Here is a 20,150-nt window from a genome sequence, read left to right as displayed (position 1 = left end):
TATATATACTGTATATATATTTGTGTTAAAAGGAGTGCTACTGGGCGTGGCCAATACAATAAAATACAAAAATACCCAATGCTGCATCCAATGTAACAGAAAATACATAGTAAAATTCTTACATGTTTGTATTCTAAATGTACAGGTAATTTAGTTAAACCCTTTGGCCAAAGCATTATAAGCCCACAGCCACATCACAGCATGACCACTATGCAGGTCCTAACACTATCTGTGAGTATTCTCATTTACCTCTATAGTGGAGGGAGAAAGGTCTCAATAGACCTGCCCTGCACAGGTAAATGAAAACACCTGCTGCTTAAAAAGTGGGGAGGAGTGATATTAAACCCAGGGAGGAGGGGCCACCAACCTCCAAACAACTGTTACTAGTTGACAATTAGTGAACACAAGCTCTAACCCCTCCTTATATATCAGCCATAATTTTTCGCTATACACCATTCTGACTCTTGCGTTCGGCTTAAGGATGTTTTCTGTCTACCCTTTTGTATCTAAAGCCCTCTCCTGCCTAAAATCTTACCCACTGACCCACATCTCTGGAAAGCCCTTCCCCTCAATATCTGATAAGCACCCTCTCTCCACCTTTAAAACCCATCTTCAAACACACCTCTTTAACAATGCATTTGGGTAACTCTGTGGCAGATACTATACAACTCATACATCAACCGTGGCCCCTTGCAGATGGCAGAACACCCTCCTACTGTATCTATATGTTATTCCTACTTTCCACTTAGATTGTAAGCTCTTTAAAGCATGGACTCTGTTTTCTTAATGTTACTGTTATGTCTCAAGTGCTTTTTATCATTATGTGTTATATTATATATATATCCCCCTGCAGACGCACTTACCAGAACTCCCTCCTACTGTCTCAGTACGTTCTCCCTACCTACCAATTAGACTGTAAGCTCCTCGGGGCAGGGACGCCTCTTCCTTAATGTTACTTTAATGTCTAAAGCACTTATTCCCATGATCTGTTATTTATATTATCTGTTATTTATTCGATTACCACATGTATTACTACTGTGAAGCGCTATGTACATTAATGGCGCTATATAAATAAAGACATACAATACATTATACAATATTATTATGTCATGTGTATTACTGCTGTGAAGCGCTATGTACATGGATGGTGCTATATAAATAAATTTTTAAATGTCAAGGTAGACCAACATTTATGTTGCAGCTAGAGCCATAAAACACAGCACAAAACACACAATCAGAGCTACAGTATACTAACAAAAAAACGGAGGGAATCCTAGCTTGCTAGGCGCTTAACACCACATTAAAGTCTTACTCAGGGATTGTTTCCACTCTCCGATGGGGTAGGGACCATCCAGACCTCTCAGGCGCAAGTTGTGGCAGGGCACTTTTAAATCTCCCACTTAAAGTCATGTTCTCCACTTTGCTGACAAAGCTATGGTACCATAGAACAAAACAACTTCAAATTTTCCACTTCCTCGGCCTCTCCGATATTCCTTCGGGTGACTCCGCACAGCCTCAGAGCACACTGCTTAGATCGCCTGCACAACAGGATTCAAGTGAGTTGTGGAGTGCTGATCGGATCCCCTTTTCTATCTTCCTCTCTGTATGAAAAGCATGGTAGAGGGGCTGGTTACCAATCAAAGCAGAGGTTCAGCTAATGGACCAATCAGGAAGTGAGCGCTTGCCTCGATGGACCAGTCAGGGCTGGGGCTGGGTATTCAGAGTTAAATGGCTTTGTGGAAGGAAATTGAAATGGACCAATGAGCGCAGTGCCTACTAGGGGGACTCAGCAATGACTTCCCCCAGACGAGAGGGTATCCTGATGGGATGGCACCACTCTGTCTGAGTAGGTAGAAAATGACTCCCGTCTTTGGGTGGATACCCCCCTTGAACGATCTCCACTCCTGGACACGATTTTCTTGTCGTTTGCGCCTCTCCTCCCCCTCCACATCCAGAAGCAGCCATTTTCTCTGGACATGGAGGCCGTGCAAAGGATTTCTCAGCCCTGCATCTCCAGAGACATTGGATGTGCTTAATTGTTTGCAAAAGCACATTGTTATACTTTTTAATACAGTTTCACACAGAAGAATAAAGCATAAATTGTCACATAGGATGCAAGGGTCTAATGGGTAAGTAATAACAGGGTATCCAAGGAGTCTGGTGGCCATATGAGCCCAGGGAATTACAGCAGGGGCCAGGGACCAAGCTTAACATTTATTTTAGCGGTCACTTTGCCCCTTTGCTGTCACAATACACACATACAGTACATGGTAGGGTGAAGAATTGAGCAAGTCTTACAGTTCTAGTCCAGCGTCTGCAGCTGCTTCAAGCTGCCTGCTGCAGAGAGGGATATCCCATGATGGAGCCACTGTCTCCTGACAGCTCATTTGCTCTCATAGCAGGGCTGTCCCCTCTCTTGGCCCCACAGCAATTCACAAGACTTCATAGCTCTCTGGCCTGGACAGCCGGAGTAGTGTTCTGATGATCCCTGAATAGAAGTGGTCGTAGGTTCAGCCTCTTCAAGAAGCACTCATCCTCCTGTGTTGATTTTATCATTGCTGTTTGTATAGGGCACTGTTCTTTTGTAAAGGTAGAATTACTTCTTTATACATTGTTGAAGGGTCATTGGAGATATATGATGACTTTCATTTTTCTAGCTTTAGCCATTATCTTCACTTTGACGAGAAATAATGTATTTTAGTTAAGATATCTCTCAGGGATTCATTTGGAGGAGGTTTCACCCTCAGCGCCCTGTGCACTCTGTCTAGCATGATCGCTGCTGGCTCTTCATTTACCAAGATAGAATGAAACATCTCTGCAATGAGAAATCAATATCTTGAGGTTGGACAGAATCTAGGATGCCTCTAATGCAGATATTATTCCACCTCTCGCAATTGTCCAGATCCTCGATCTGACACTGAAGATCATTCATTTTCTTATCCTGTTCTTCCATCATAGCTAACATATTATTTTGCTGTTCAATTAATATCTGTTTTTCCTCCTCAATAATTTCCATTCTGTGGCCAATCTCGGTTATATCTGTCTTATGGCTGGATCCATCAAACTTCTGTAAAATGTTGTTGTTCGCGTTTTCCGAGAAAAAATAGAATGGGCACGTTAAGAGCGTGGCAATAAGTAGGAATGCATCAATATTTCTAGCGTCATAAAAAATGTGCAATGTGGCATGAAAAAGTGACATATTTTTGTCTATAAATACAGTATGACAATATCGCTAAAATAGCAGCCAAGTTGCAGACCTCTCCTAAAATGGCGGGAACGCCTTTGCAAGACTCTCCTACGTAGAAGACTATATAAACCACTGATTCGTTGACACACGTTGCCAATGCTGTTGGGAGGTAGAGACGACTAAATGGCTGCAGGTAGTTGGAGATTTATTCAGTTATTATAGTGATTTTGAGAGCTTGTTGAGTTATCCTGTGCTTTCTGTTGTCTGTCTGTGTGGTGCTTGTGTGATTGACAGTGATTGTTGCTGTATTTTGCAGTTAGTTTATCTTTTGTCTGTGTCTTCATATTTGTTGTATGATTGTATTAAGTACTTTTTAGTGTGAGAGTGAAAGATGGAGAAGACTAGAGTGAGTTGAGTAACTTCTGGGAGTATGAGGAGGAGTGAAGAGTGGAGGAAGTGAGGAGCAGCGAAGTGGGGGGAGTGTGAAGAGGAGCAGAGGAGTGTGAGGAGATGTGATGATGTGATTGATAATTTACATAATAAATTATATGTTACCTTCTTATAGGTGCATCCAGGCGTACTGGACCTACCCTCAGTCGCATCGGAGCCAATCTCTACCATTTAAACAAATATGGCATGTGTTACCAAAAAGATAATAGTTCAATAGTCACATAATTACTGAATTATGTGTAATACAAAAAAATATTTATCAGAAACCAAGCTATAATTTTTAGGAAAGGTGCTTGGATCAATATAAATTGTCACCACACCACATAAACAAACACAAAAAACAGAAGAGGGAACAGCACAGTAAGCACTACAGACTCAGGGTCTTCAAATCAGCGAATACACGCTTGAGACATTCATGTAGAATGTTTGGTTTTATTTTTATGGAAAAGTAGCAGTCAAATACCCACAGACGGTTCAGGCCACCTGGCCTTTCAGCAGGCCTTTAATCCCCCGATGTATGGCTGAAACATTTCATTATCTATGCCCTCTACTTATCAATGTAAAGGCTAGTGATTTGTATACATGAAAATGTTTATTAGCTGATTTGAAGGCAATGAGTATTTGTTGCTTATTGTGCTGTTTCCTGTTCTATACACACATTTTAAACATTAAATCCATGTTACATTTAGCATGGGATTTACATTACATTTACATCACAATAAATTTAATTAGCACATATTCATAATACGCTATAATCAGTGGTTGACAAATCACCAAAAAATCTACTCGCCACGCAAAAAAATCTACTCGCCACCTAGTACCAAACGTGTGCTGCTTGGGCCAATATTTACTCGCCCGGGGGTTAAATCCACTCGCCCGGGGCGAGCAAATGTATAGGTTTGTTGAACACTGGCTATAATCATAGTCAGTGAACTTATATATACATGTACATATAATGTACAATCTTTATAAATTTTAGTAGAAATTGCTATTGCATATACTGTTGCACATTAGAATAAAATATAGTACATACACATTTAGTTCTATGTAAGTACATGACATGTCAATGTCTGAAACCATCACACATCATAATGTACAGAAGCTGTAATTATTCAATTGTATGTTACCTTCTTGTACTGTAGGTCTATCCAGCCGTACTGAACCTGTGCCTACTCAACCATGGAGTTGCAGTTCTCCAAGTAAGCTACAGTACAGGTAATGAAAATATGTGAAGTCTTACAATTTTACAAACACTATTCTTCACTAGTCACATTCTATTTATATTACACAAATTGTGACTGACATAATGTCACTGTACATTAGAAGACAAAATATTATCTAAATGGCATTATTATAATAAACTTCAACCAAATTACAGTATATATAACAACTCTATACATTTTATGTTACATTTCAGCCCATGGTTGGAGACATTTCAATGACATACAGTAGTTATTACACATATGACTATAGATACATGTTTGAAAATGATACTACATTTACATAGGTAATACCATCACACATAATGATGTAGTGAACCTCTAATTAAGATATTCTACTTTATGTTACCTTCTTATAGGTCCTTCCTTGTGTAGCCCCTTTTCCCTTTGTCTAAGGGAACTCCGTGTGCTGCTGTTACCTGTGACTCACAAAAGGCCTGAGCCTCCACAGCTGGGAGCCTGGGGTGAGCTCTCGTTCTGCTCGGTGCAGCGTCTCCAGCTGAGAGGGATCCCATCGCAGGGTGAGTGTTCCCCAAAGTACCTAGGGTGCGTGGCACCAATATCCCTTGTGTCCTCCCCCAATGAGAGTCAGTCCCACCAACATGTAGGGAGCAGTGCTACCCCTGTGGACCGTTGGTGCACTTTACCTCCCTGGGCACTCCTGTACCCAGGTACTGCTGAATGAGCAAAAAGGATCCGTCTGATCCAACGACGTCTGCTAAATCCTCTCTCTCTGGTCCGCATAGGCATCCGCCTCCTGAGGGAGCTCCAGCTGGAGTGCATTCCCCCCAATGTCTATAGTTGCCTGTGGTCTGATCCCAAACCGCAGGCTGCAGGTCACCGCATGGCGTCTCTTTACTGGTGCTACACCTGACACTATAAGGTTAAAGGGTAACATCCCTGTCTGGGGTCTTCCTTAAAGCAGCCACAATCTAGAAGGGGACTTAGGACCTAGCTGGGACCTAAGGGACAAATCTAGTCCTAGTCCAGGGGACACTACCTCCACGGTTCCCTCCTTCCAACTGTCAGTAACTGCCAGTAACTCCAGCAACTGCCAGCAACTCCAGTAACTGCCTGTATCTGCCTGTAACTGCCAAATTGTATCAACATTCTGCCTGCATGTCCCTCAGGCTCATGGGACATGTAGTCCTTTTGCGAAGCCTCTCCTAAGATGGCAGCCGCAACTCTGGGGACTGCGCATGCGTAAAGACTCCACTGCCCATGCACAAACCTAAAATGGCCACAACTTCTCACCTCTCTGCGCATGCACATGGCTGCAATTGCGCATGCACGAACTGCAACATGGCGCCCCCCATCTGCCAGGTATGCCACAGAGCTCCATCACTCCCATACACCTCAGCCGTCCCCCTCCCCGGCACCGGAGGTAAGAGGGAACACTGCTACACTTTACTTTAACATGCATTGAGTGGGCAATGGATAGAAGGGAATAAACATAATTATGCCCCTTAAGAAAGCATTAGAAAGACCACACCTGGAAAATGGAGTACAATTTTGGGCACCACTCCATAGAAAAGACATTACGGAACTAGAGAAAGTGCAGAGAAGAGCCACCAAATTAATAAAGGGAATGCATAATCTGATTTATGAGGAGAGGTTAGCTAAATTAGATTTGTTACATTAGAAAAGAAGTACCTAACAAGTGATATGAATTAAATACAAATATATATACTGCTGCGGCACAGTTTATTCGAGCATTTGCCCGTTCTGTGCCGCAGCAGTAGCCTGGCGCGCGCCCGAGAGTGACGGGCGCGCGCCGAAGCAGCGGAAGAGCGCCCTCCGATCGGGGCGCTCTCCCTACCGCTGCCGGGTCCGCCGGGTCCCCCGGAACCCCCTGCCGCTGTCCCGCGATCGCGGGACACCAGGGCTCCCTCGGGGAGCCCCTGGACGCGCGTGCAGGGGGCGCACGCTCCCGAAGACGCGTGACCGCGCGTCTATGACGCGCGGCACGCCGAGGGGCGGCCACTAGCAAGCCGGGAAATCTCCCGGCTTGCGGATCTGGCCGCAGTGTAATAAACTGTGTCGCCAGTGTAGGGGGCAAAATTAGGATCTTTCAAAAGAACTATTCATCCCAAGTGCAGTACAAATGACACAGGGTCATCCCTTAAGGTTGGAGGAAAGGTGATTTCACCAGCAAAAAAGTAGTAGGAATGCTTGTAGACAGTAGGCTTAGCAATAGTGCCCAAAGTCATGCAGTAGCTGCAAAGGCAAACAAGATCTTATCTTGCATTAAACAGGCAATGAATGGAAGGGAAGTAAACATAATTATGCCCCTTTACAAAGCATTAGTAAGACCAGACCTTGAATATGGAGTATAATTTGGGGCACTACTCCTTAGAAAAGACATTATGGAACTAGAGAGAGTGCAGAGAAGAGCCACCAAATTAATAAAGGGGATGGACAATATAACTTATGAGAAGAGGCTAGCTAAATTAGATTTATTTACATTAGAAAAAAGGCATCTATGAGGGGATATGATAACTATATAGAAATATATTCGGGGACAGTACAAGGAGCTTTCAAAGGAACTAGTTATCCCAAGGACATTACAAAGAACTCAGGGTCATTCCTTTAGGTTGGAGGAAAGGAGATTTCACCAGCAACAAAGGAAAGGGTTCTTTACAGTAAGGGCAGTTAAAATGTGGAATTCATTATCTGTGGAGACTGTGATGGCAGATACAATAGATTTGTTCAAAAAAAGGTTGGACATATTTTTAGAAAGGAAAGGTATACAGGGATATACCAAATAAGTAAACATGGGAAGGATGCTGATCCAGGGAGTAATCCGATTACCAATGCTTGGAGTCAGGAAGGAATTTATTTTTCCCCTTATGAGATATCATTGGATGGCATGTCACTGGGGTTTTTGTTTGCCTTACTCTGGATAAATAAGTAAGTATAGATATATGATAAAGTACAGTATCTGTTGTCTAAATTTAGCATAGGTTGAACTTGATGGATGCATGTCTTTTTTCAACCTCATCTACTATGTAGCTATGTAACTATGTATTCCCGTTGTGCAATTCTACATGTCTTCCGACCGGGGTGTCCTTGTAGTTGCGGACTGACCCAAGGTGCTCAAGTATACGAATCTTGAAGGGCCTAAATGTCTTACCGATATAATGTTTTCCACAGCTACAGATGATGAGATAGATCACCCCTGTTTTGTAGTGCAATTTCTAAACTGTTTAATTTGGTACGTATTTGTACCTTGGGAATCTGAGAAAGTTTTGGTAGTGAGGACAGATGCACAAGCCTTGCACCAACCACATTGATAACAGCCTTGAGGTTTCGGTGGTAACCAGGTTTGTGCAGAGGTCTGTTTAAAATGGCTGGGTACCAGTTTATCTTTTATATTTTGTGTTCTTCTACAGACCATGGGCCTCATGCAGTAAAGGTTGATTAAAATTAGAAGCCAGGGCATTTAAATCGCTGTTTTATGGGGCGTTGCTATCACGGTATTCAGTAAGCCTTCATTACCGTTCATAGCAAAATTCCCAAAACGAGCGATTTGCTGCCAGCGATAGCATAGAGCCTCTGAAAAGGCCTCACCCGGCGATACATTTCTGTTGCAGAGAGAGTGGCTCTGAGAGAGCCGCCTCTCACAGCGAAAATGTCGCCCACAAATGATGTTTTTTAATATACATGTGTTTCATAGTGTAGATGTGCAGGGGGTCTCTGGAGCTGAACTGCGTTTGTTTTATGTCCGGGGACCCCCTGCTTCCCGAGATAAAGGCACTTTTATGGGGTGCCGGTATCTCCTATGCAAGGAAATGTCCCGGTCACGTGACGCGGGACATTTCAATGCAGAGGGATACCGGCACTCCATAATGGGGCCTGTATCTTGGGAAGCAGGGGGTCCCCGGACATAAAACCAACGTGGTTCAGCTCCGGAGACCCCCTGCACATAGGCACTATGAAAGAAATGTATATTTAAAAATATTTAATACACATCAATATACGCCCCCCTCCGCCCAAACACACGCAGTAATGGGCAAAATAACTATTATCCAGATATGGATAACAGATTATTTGCCCATTATTAAACACAACATTAGCATGCATCAATAAAGTAAATAAATACAGTTCTACTTACCACACCAGCATGTCCCTCTGTCCTCCGTTGCCAGAAAGCATATATACATAATAAAGACATTTTAATGGCCTCTAACCCCTTAATCACCTTAGCGGTTAATAACCGCTATAGTAATTAAGGGGTTAACCCACCCTGCCCCGATACAAACCCGGGAGGTCTAAGCACCAACCCCGGACTGACTATACCCACCCTGTACCCATTGAGTAGTATAGTGGTACATCATACCCGACACGCAGCCTGCGTCACATGGTATTTCAGCCAATCAGATCGTGGGAACCAATTCCACACTCTGATTGGCTGAAATACCATGTGACACCGGCCATCTTGGATTTAGTGACGTCATCTTAAAGGCAAATGAAGCACAGCCATTCTGATTGGCTGGCATCATTCCCTTTAACCCTTTGCGGTCCAATTAAATTTTCATTAAGTGCGCCAGTTGGTCTAAATTAATTTTCAGGAAAAAAACCCACAAACAGCTTCTTTTTTTTCCCCACACATACATCACACACTCACTACTCACAGCACACACTCACTACGCACTGCATGCACGCACTCACTACTCACTACTCACTGCACACACACTGCACACACGCATGCACTCACTGCACACACACACTGCACACACACTGCACACACGCACGGACTCACTGCACACATGCACGCAGTCACAACTCACTGCTCACATGCACACACTTACTCACTACTCACTGCACATGCACGCACTCACTACTCACTGCACATGCACGCACTCACTGCACACACTCACGACTCACTGCACACACGCACGTACTCACTGCACACACGCACGAACTCACGGCACACATGCATGCACTCACTGCACATACGCACACACTCACTGCACACACACACACACACACTTACTGCACGCACTCACTGCACGCACTCACTGCACACATGCACGCACTCACTACACATGCACACACTCACTACACACACGCACTCACTACTCACTGCACGCACACACGCACTCACTCACTACTCACTACACACAATCACTCACTACTCACTGCACACAATCACTCACTACTCACTGCACACATGCAATCACTACTCACTGCACACACACGCGCACTCACTCACTACTCACTGCACACAATCACTCACTACTCACTGCACACAATCACTCACTACTCACTGCACACATACGCACTCACTACTCACTGCACACACTCACTACTCACTGTACACACGCACTCACTACTCACTGCATACACTCACAGCACTGCACACACTCACTACTCACTGCACACACGCACACACTCACTGCAAACAAGCACGCACTCACTGCACACACGCACTCAGTACTCACTGCACACACATGCACTCACACTACTCACTGCACGCACGCACGCACGCACTCACTGCACACACGCACAAACTCACTACTCACTGCACGCACGCACAAACTCACTACTCACTGCACGCACTCACAGCACGCACACACAACCCCCCCTCTCCCTACCCCCTACCTCCCTACCTCCGGTGTCAGCTGCTGGGAGTCATCGTGGGGCTGCCTGCGTGGATCGTGCCAGGCTGCTGGCGGCGATCAGTGCAGGTCTGTAGGGGGCGGGATTCGGATCGGTGTAGGGTTGGGGGGGGGATCGGTGCAGGGTTTTGGAGGGGGGTAGGGGGGGTCGGATTGGCGCAGGCCTTTGTGGGTGGGCAGACCGGTGCAGGCCATTGGGGGTGGGCAGATCGGCGCAGGGCTTTGGGGGTGGGCGGATCTGGCCATTGGGGATGGGCAGATCGGCGCAGGGCTTTGGGGGTGGGCAGATCTGCGCAGGGCTTTGGGGGTGGGCGGATCTGCGCAGGACTTTGGGGGTGGGCGGATCTGCGCAGGGCTTTGGGGGTGGGCGGATCTGTGCAGGGATTTGGGGGTGGGCGGATCTGCGCAGGGATTTGGGTCTGGGCGGATCTGCGCAGGGCTTTGAGGGTGGGCGGATCTGTCAGGGGTTTTGGGGGTGCAGGGGTCGGCGCAGGGGGGGGAGCATCAGTGCGGTGCAAGGGGGATGTGCTGACGGTGCCTCACTCCACATCTTCCCCTCCCCCCTCCCGATCTGACATTGGACCTTAAGTACAAAACTATTTTGTCGGATATACTCCGACATTCGACCGGAAAGGGTTAAGTGACGTCATTTAAAAAAAAAAATTAAAATCGGCACATGGTTTTAAGAGCCAATCAGGTGGCTGTTAATCATTTGAGGCTAAAAGTGACGTCACAAGCCCTATTTAAGGCCATGACGCCTCATTTGAGACCAAGAAGACGACGAGACAACATCGGTTGGGAACTACCATGCGGCTTTTTGGATTGACAGATAAAGATAGAAGATAAAGAAGATCAAGAAATGTGACAGAGAAGATAGAAGAAGGTGATTAAAGAAAGAAAAAAGAAGATTGGGTACCTGATCCGGATCTTCATGGCGGATGGCATCGGATGCTGTTGGAGGCCTTCAAGGTACGTGAGCTTCCTATTTCCCCGGGAGTCGGAGGGCCAGCGCTTCTAATGGTAAGTAATATATTGAATATTTGTAAAAGTATTTTTAAACAGGTTTTTTCATTGGATGTGTTTTTTGATTTATTGAGGGAGGCACATTGACTGATAATATATTAATCTGTACAACTTTAGGGGGGCATTTCTGGCTTGGTATTGCTGTAGTTTTTTTCAATTACAGTTTATTATGTGGATGTCATTGTTTGTTTTTTTCCTGCTTGATGGAAATCAAATGTTTCCGATTGTTGTTCGTTTTTACTTAATGTTGTATTATGTTAGCTAAGGCGTCTAATGGTTATTTCAGATATTGTTTGAATTTATTTCTTTGTAGTTTAATGTTTCAATTAATTTATTAATTTTGTAGAAATTAATTGGTTTGATGGTTACTGTTTAAAATAATTCCGAGTTGTTTTAGGAATTAATTGTGTGGATTGGTTAATGGTTTAATTAATTCATTGTTGATGTTGTTATTGCTTGTATTCATTGGATTAGCTGGCTACTGTTTTTATTTAGTGAAGTATGGTTTTTTGGAGTTATGTTTAATTATTGTGTGTCTGGTGCATTAATGTATTGTAACTAGGGTGCCCATTGAGTGCTATAGAGGCTTATCATGCCCATATTATTATATGGGTATGATGTATCACTATACTAGTCAATGGGTACAGGGTGGGTATAGTCAGTCCGGGGTGGGTGCTTAGGCCTCCCGGGTGGGTGAAGGGGGTATTAGCCCTAAGGATGGGTGTCTAGAACTTGCGGGTGGGTAGCGGTTGGGTTAACCCTTTTATTACCTTAGCGGTATTAAACTTTTTAGGGCAGTGATAGGCTGCGATAGGCGGTGATAGGCAAATCGCGGCTACTAGAATTGCACAAGTTTATGATCATTCCGAAAATGGTCGATAAGTGGCTGATCGCGATTTTATTTTGGTCATAAGATTTTATGGCGATACAAGCCGTTATCAGCCACTTATCGAGGCTTACCGAATATGAGTAGGCATTTTGGCTGATAAGTGGTTGATAAGTGCCTTATCGACGCTTACAGAATGAGGCCCCATGTTGGGTGTAGTATTTAATATCTGTCTGAGATCTTCATCTTCCATGAGAATGTGCCAATACCTCATGAAGATGTTATGTATGGCACCCTATTGATTATTGTATGTGCCAATGTATTTTATTGTGTTTTCTAGAAGGGTCTGGTTTCTTGTGTTTTTTGTTAGGAGTTGCGGTCTTGATGTAGTCAGTGCTCTGTGGTATGCTCTTTTGATGAATCTCTGACTATGTCCGCGTTATTTAAATCTTCTTCTCATATCTAAAGCCGGTTTCTTAAACTCTTGCAATGAGGAACACTTTCAAAAGCCGTAAAAATTGACCGAATTAGCCGTAAAAATTGCAATGTTGTTTATCATATGTGGCCGCTAAGGCAATGAAGCTGTTTTTATTTACATTTTAATAACAGTGTACTGTAGCAGGGGGTCTCCGGAGATGAGCTGCATTAATTCCAGGTCCAGGCACCCCTGCTTCCCGAGATACAGGTCCCGGTATGGTGTACCGGTATCCCCGTAATGTTTAAATCTCCCAATGTATACCTCTTTTATTCAGAACAGCTATAGCAGTGTGAAATAAACCAGTCATGGCTGTACCACTGTCACAATATACTTGTTTTTTAGCGCTACTTTTTGTTGAGTGCTCATACCTGTACAAAGCACATCTTCTAGGATAGAGAAGCATATCTAATAAGCAGTCTTCTACCATGAAACATATTTTGGCACGGGAAGATACCATGCTGTCCATTTGCTTCAATAGGCTATAATGTATTGCAGCACCAAAGGTGCCTTTTGACCGAACACTGCTTAGTAAATATGGCCCACTGTCTTTATGACTTTAAAATTCGAAATACTAACTCAAGTCACCAGATCACTTTCTTATAGTACTTTCTCTCTTCATCTGCTTTATTAGCTATGCTTCACCTTGGTTTTTTTTGTGTCAGAAAACATGTGTTTTATTTAATCTCTATTAGAATATGAAGAGAGAAAAAAACAATCCTTTAGAGGAGGTGTACTCTTAAATACTCCAGGTGGTAAAATACTCCTTAGAGATGTATAATGACCTGAACAAAGTAACTTTTAAGACATATAATTTTTTTTTTTTTTAGAAAAGACCTCCAAACAGCTGCAAAATAGAGGATGCATAACGTAATACAATGTATCCGTGATGTATTAACCTAACTGAGTGAGTTAAAATGTTATACATTTATTAAGAGACAGAATTAAGTGAATAATAAAAGATATCGGAATTATAAAAAGCACAAGATCTTAGGGTGATCAAACCATAATGTGTACTGGTCCTAGAAGTGAGACCTGGTATTTAGTGGTATTTTAAGCAAAATGATAAGCAATGAACAAAGCCTGTATATTTATATTTGCAGAACAAAAGACTCCTGAGCTTGTTTGACAATGCAGATTGAAAATGCAAAATGCATTAAATCACAGGTTAGCTTCTTCAGAGGTGCAATCAACCTGAAAGAGGCCATATCTGCTTAAATAGATTGGTACATAGAAGAGATTTAATGCCCTCTTTACAAACTATATAAATGAGATTGCACAGATCAGGACTAATAAAATGAAAGTAATCTAATAACAGATAGTACCAAGAATATTTGTCTACAAATAATAATAGTTCTTGCTTGTTAAAGCACAGTTCTAACTTTGTAATCCCTAGAGCAGTAGAGGTGGCACCCATTTTCTTCTATCCCAGTAAAGCGAGGTAGCCCATGTTCTGTTCATCTTTTATTTAATCTCACCTGGCCTCAGTAACTCATATCCCTGAGTACATATTATTACTTTGTGCTTCAAGTGCTTTCAAGGTTACAAGCAACAAAATAGATATCCCTTGGAGGTATGCTCTAAGTAGACTGTGTGCAGGGCAAGCCATCAGCTGGTTTAGCTCACTCTGCTGGAGCCGTGGCCTAGAAATACAGTAGCTGTAGGTTGAAGTCCTGTTGGGCCTGACACCATTCTAGTCATTAGGTTGGTGTCTTAGGCTAATCAACTCTATAAGAGACTCACTTTGCATAGACATTAGCATATCTTCTAGCCAGGTATCTCAGGTGTGCTCCTTTTTCAGCACAGACCAGATCCAGAATAAAACCTTGCTAGTGTGGGCTGGGATTACACATTTCCAGACACACATAGCCACATAGCCACTTATATTTGACAGTCAATGTGACAAAGTACTGTAGTTATCTGCGGTCAGTAGGAGGCTAGCACCATTGGGCAGCTGGGTATCAGAATGCATCAATACATAAACTTGTCTTTGACATGGAAGGCTTGGAATCTGTCATGGATACATCAGGCTCTGCAAGAGAATCAGTGTGCAAAAAGCTGGTCTTTGCAATGGGGTCATAAAATCAGCAGAGTGCATAAGATACTGTAGGGGAATCAAAAAAAAGTGCGCTCATCTTCAAAGCGGGAGCATAGGAACCAGCAACCGGTACAACAGTCACTGAATAGGAATCAATGAGCGGTAACTCTCTCTTTAAAGTAGGTTCCTTATAATCAGTAAGGGTTATATAAGATACCATCAGAAAATCAGTGAGAGGTAAACCTGTCTTTGAAGTGGAAGCCTTAGGCTAAGGCCCCGCTCCCAGAGTCAGCGCGCCCGCACTGCAGACAGGCGTTGCGCTGACATACACAGACCGCGATATGCGGTCTGTAGGGAGCGGGAGCCGGAGCGGGAGGTGGGCGGGAGTGGGAGGCTTGAGCGGGAGGGGGGCGTGGCTTGAGCGGAGGGACCCGCTACTCTCCCCCCCCTCCCTCCACGGCTCGGGCTGCTGATTGAAGGTAAGTAAAGCAACACACACACACAGACAGAGGCAGGCACGCACGCACTCAGACACACACACAGACAGGCACTCATGCTGCTTTCACTCCACACTCCTCCCCGCTCCCCGAAGCCTCTCCTCCTCCCGAAGCCTCCCCTCCCCATTCCCATTGGCTCACAGCCACACCACGTGACGTGTCAACGCTAGGGATCACCATTCTCTTGTATCCCATAGCGGCTGACGCGCCACAGCGTGTAGTAAGCTGTGCAGCCAGGGGGGACCAGGACCGGCTCCGCAGGATTCCCCTGCTGGTGGGGAACTCGCGTGTGGCTGCTCGCGCCACCGAGCGCAGCGGGACCGAGGCCTTAGAGTCAGTAGTGGGAGCCTTTGGATCAATGAGGGGCACCACAGGCTCTGCACAGGAATCAGAGATAAGTAAGACTGCCTTTAAAATGGGAACATATTTATTTAGAATTAACAGATGTTATAAAGGGTACTGCAGAGGGATAAGAGGGAGATATGCTTGTCTCTGAAGCGGAGTCTGAGAATCAGTAGTGGTTATACCAAGTACTGCAGAGGAAACAGGGACAGGTATGCTTGTTTCTGAAATAGAAGACTGAGAATCAGTAATAGGTTTTGTCACATACAGCACACAGGTGTGCACATGACCTGTTTCAGGACAAGGGTTAATACTCCGATCACAAGCGGTTCCACTTTTCACCTCCTCAAAGGTCCCTAAAATGAGTAATATCTCCCCTAAATCTGTCCCCATACTGTCCCGGCCAGCTTTATTCTAAAGCTAGCCGGGTGTATAGCGGGCTAACCGCGGGGCTTCTCTCCGTTTAAAACGGAGTTTCACGCGCGGCTGCCGCTTCAATAGATAAGCTGCTGTTTTTAAACAGCGGCGGCAGCCAAATTAGTTTTAAGTTGGCCAGGACAGTATACCACCTGTCACAAACAGCACACAAGTGGACACGTGACTTAGATATGCAATCAGGGTTAATACACATGGCTACTTTAGGCAATTCACCTTTAACCTACGCAAGGTACCTCTGATAAGTTAATATTACCCCTTACTCAATTGCAATCATATATATACGCTGCAACCACCCGAGATAGGCAAATAAAGACAAGATGTCAAATTAATATTTGCCAGGGTCCAGGTCCCAGTTTAAGATAGAAAAAAACTATGCACTTTAACACACAAAAATCTGTTGTAGCAAAATGTGTCTGAAAATGTAAATACTCTCTCCAGAGCGTATCAGTTCATTCAGAGCCCACAGCATCACTTATTAAATGTTTTAATATATATAAAAATGCAGTGCTTAGATTACAGAAAAAGGATTACAAGAAAATACAATTATAATAGATGCAGAACAGTTTTCCAAATTCCATAGGTTTTCTCCCAGAGAGGTCACTGGTTCAAAATTGAGACTCACATGTTTGGTCCAAACACAACATGGTTGAAATCTGATTTTCAGAATCTTTGCTAAAACTTAAATCAGGGTGCAAATTTGATCAAAGGACATAAAAGAAATAAATAACAACAATAGTGCAACACAGTGTGCACAATCTGAATCAGAATCGGATAAATCTGTGAATGTTAAACTCACGTGCTCCACGTGACAATCAGGCAGTGTGGTTATATAGAGTAAAATACTCAGAACAACATCTAGATAGGCTCTTCATACATCCAGAAACGAACTTCCATATGGTCCGTATAGGAGAAGTGAGGGAGGGGCATCCTACATAGAGGAGACAAAGCAAATATAGTGAAGATTGCTTTAATAAATATTAAACACAAAGTAATGAACTTACACAAATGTGTGTGAGGTGAGCATTCAGACCATCCTGGGTCAAAGCACTGGAACTGGACAACATCACTCCCAAACTCCCTTGAACCCGCTAAACGGCCGCTAAGCAGTACATGAAATCACAGAGCTGAATATCTGGAACGAATTATCGGCTCTAGTCCACCAGACCTGTATGTTGGATTCCCCTCCCTCTCTTCTCCTCTACTGACTCTATGGAAATTTGTTTCTGGATGTATGAAGAGCCTATCTAGATGTTCTTCTGAGCTGGTTACTCTATATAACCACACTGCCTGATTTCCACGTGGAGCACGTGAGTTTAACATTTACAGATTTATCCGATTCTGATTTAGATTGTGTACACTATGTTGCACTATTGTTGTTATTTATTTATTTATATCCCTGGATGAAATTTGACCCTGGTTTTTCTGCCAATACTTTGTCTGGACTAGGTCTGAGTCCTGTTTGGGAGCTGCACTTTCTACCAAGGATAGGATCACTTTTGATTTATCACCATTCACACTGAACTTTATTTATGTTCACTTAGTATTTTGCACATTTAAGTAGTACTATTTGCGCTTACACCTTTTTCTTCATTCTAAGACTTAAATACATTCTTTTTCCATGGAAACAACAGAAGCCCAACCCTGTCGTAAATCAGCTGTGAGATTGACAGTTTTATGACACAGTAAAAAAAAAACCTTTACAAATGAAAGTTCGACTTCTCTTCAATATCGTAACATGAATGCCCTCATTACTTTCATTCACTAATATTTACACACACATGAGTCACATCAATACATTCATGGCGGACACAACAAAACTATGCATGACTGTCTGACTACTAAACCTGAGCGATAAATGAATATCTGTCCCCAAGCACCTGTTCAACATGCAGTGTATGATGTCAGAACATGCCATTCTGTTATACAAATACAGATTTGTAACTTATATTATGCAGAGGAGATGACATCACATGATATTCTCAATTTTAATAAAGTAATTCTTATGTTGAATACTTTCTTAGCCATGCCCCCTGAACCTTGCAGAACCCTACAGAGAATGCCTTTCAAGCTTCCACTAAAATAATCGTGTTTATAAACTTGTCACAGGGCCATATTTTATTCCCATCTCTGGCTAGACAACTGCCGTTATTTTGAGACTATCAGTAACATACAACCGACCTGACACATTTAGTGGGCCATACAAGATAGCCCTCCATCCCCCAATTAAGCTCGCTTTGAAGACAAGCACAAACCTGGTAAAGTCCTGACTTGTTACAACAAAGCATATTGTATTTTTAAACCCAACTTGTTACACCATTAACCCCCTGAAGCACCAGATAGATTAAAATACATAATATCTCATGACATTATCATGACACATACAGTATATCAAATATTGTGGGGAAATTGAAGGCAAGAGCCTTAGGGGCCTATTCCAGTAGTGTCGATGTTATCACTGCAACATTGAACATGTTGATATGTTCCTACCGTAAGGCATGATATTTGTGTAAAACAGTATTTAGTAAGATATATCGCATGTTAGATACCATTTGTTAAAAAAATGGTATACCGTATAAGTTAGTATTTGCTATAAGACTGACATGAACTTCACGTTCGATTTCACTCCGGCAGTCTGGAAGAGCTGTGCAAAGAGATGCTGCATCTCCCTGTACAGCTCTTACAGGCAATTACTCTGTTTTTATTTTAATTTGAAAAACATAGTATTGAAACACGGGGTCTCTAGAGCTGAACCGCATTAATTTCAGCTCTGGGTACCCCCTGCTTCCTGAGGTACAGGCCCCCGTATCACCTGCCAGTAACGCCTAATAACCCACGTGACATGCAGAGGGTGCCTGGATCTGAAATTAATGCTGTTTAGCTCCAGAGACTCCCTGGTTTAATACTATGCTATTCAAATTAAATAAAAACATAGCTCAATTACCTTAGTGGATAATTGCTAAGGTAATGAAGGGGTTAACCGCCAGTACCCAGATTTTTAATGATAGAGGGGGTGGGTGAAGGTTATAGTTGTCCCAGGGTGGGTGTTTAGGCCTCCCGTGATGATTGCGGGAGGGCTTAACCCCTTCATTACTGTAGCGGTTACTACCGCTAAATTAATGAAGGGGTTAACCTCTCCCGCTACCCACCATGGAGGCCTAACCATGCACCCATGGACAACTACCCCATTATCCCACTTCCTCTACCCCCAACAAACCCCCACCGCCTCATCACCATCACACAGGAATGGGAAAAATCCCTATTAAGACAAATATGGCTAATTGTGCTTTTGCCCATTTAAAAATACTATACTGTACATTAAAATAAAATAACATACTAATTACAAAACTTTAAAAAATACAAAAGACATTTAATCTATTGATTGTCACTGTGGGTATCTACTGTATGCCCTCATTGGGGGACACAGATAGCCACATTAACAACCAATGGGCACCCTACTGTCCCCCACACCCAGTCACACACATTAATGGACAAAAGCCCTATTAGCCATCTAGCTCAAAGCACTTTTGCCCATTCAGGAGCAATCAATAGTCAGCCACCCTGTAGTAAATGAAAGTTGTGATTTTCAATGCTGCCGCTCTTCAAACTAAGTCCCCTTAACTTTTTTATAGTGGGGGGCCCGCTGCCAGCATGGTGCTTTGGGCCCAGCAAGCTTAGGGCCAGCCCATAGTGTCATGGGAACTTGTGAGAGGCTATAATAATACACACCAAAATATATCTCTGTTTTGAATTGAACACGGCTTAGATATAATAAATACAGTTTATTCCTTAAAGAGGGTGAACACACAAGATATACAAATAACAGGCAAAATATACACTTACTTAGGGTTGGAATGATGAAGTAATCAGGTTACACGATTAGCAATTCATGCAGCAATCACAAAAATACACAAAGACACGAAGAACACAGAGCATAGGATGGACACTGGTTTATATGTAATTCGAATCCTATACTTTATTATTGAGTGCATACCATTCGAGACCAATTACCGGCACCCAATCTCTCCTTGCCACC

The 20,150-nt window shown here is 43.3% G+C and overlaps 1 long non-coding RNA gene across 1 annotated transcript in view; it reads left to right on the top strand.

Moving 5' to 3' along the window:
• Positions 1-4,779: 4,779 nt before the first annotated feature.
• The window catches only part of LOC142494405 (uncharacterized), a 43,115-nt gene continuing 27,744 nt past the window's right edge, over positions 4,780-20,150 (top strand). The window contains exons 1-2 of the long non-coding RNA XR_012801420.1: positions 4,780-4,852; positions 5,217-5,378. This is a non-coding gene — a long non-coding RNA (uncharacterized LOC142494405). The remainder of the gene's footprint in view (positions 4,853-5,216; positions 5,379-20,150) is intronic.

Source organism: Ascaphus truei, chromosome 5 (assembly GCF_040206685.1).
Source record: "Ascaphus truei isolate aAscTru1 chromosome 5, aAscTru1.hap1, whole genome shotgun sequence".
Lineage (NCBI taxonomy): Eukaryota > Metazoa > Chordata > Amphibia > Anura > Ascaphidae > Ascaphus > Ascaphus truei.
The sequence above is the reverse complement of the archived record's forward strand: the minus strand, read 5'-3'. Positions and strand labels throughout refer to the sequence as shown.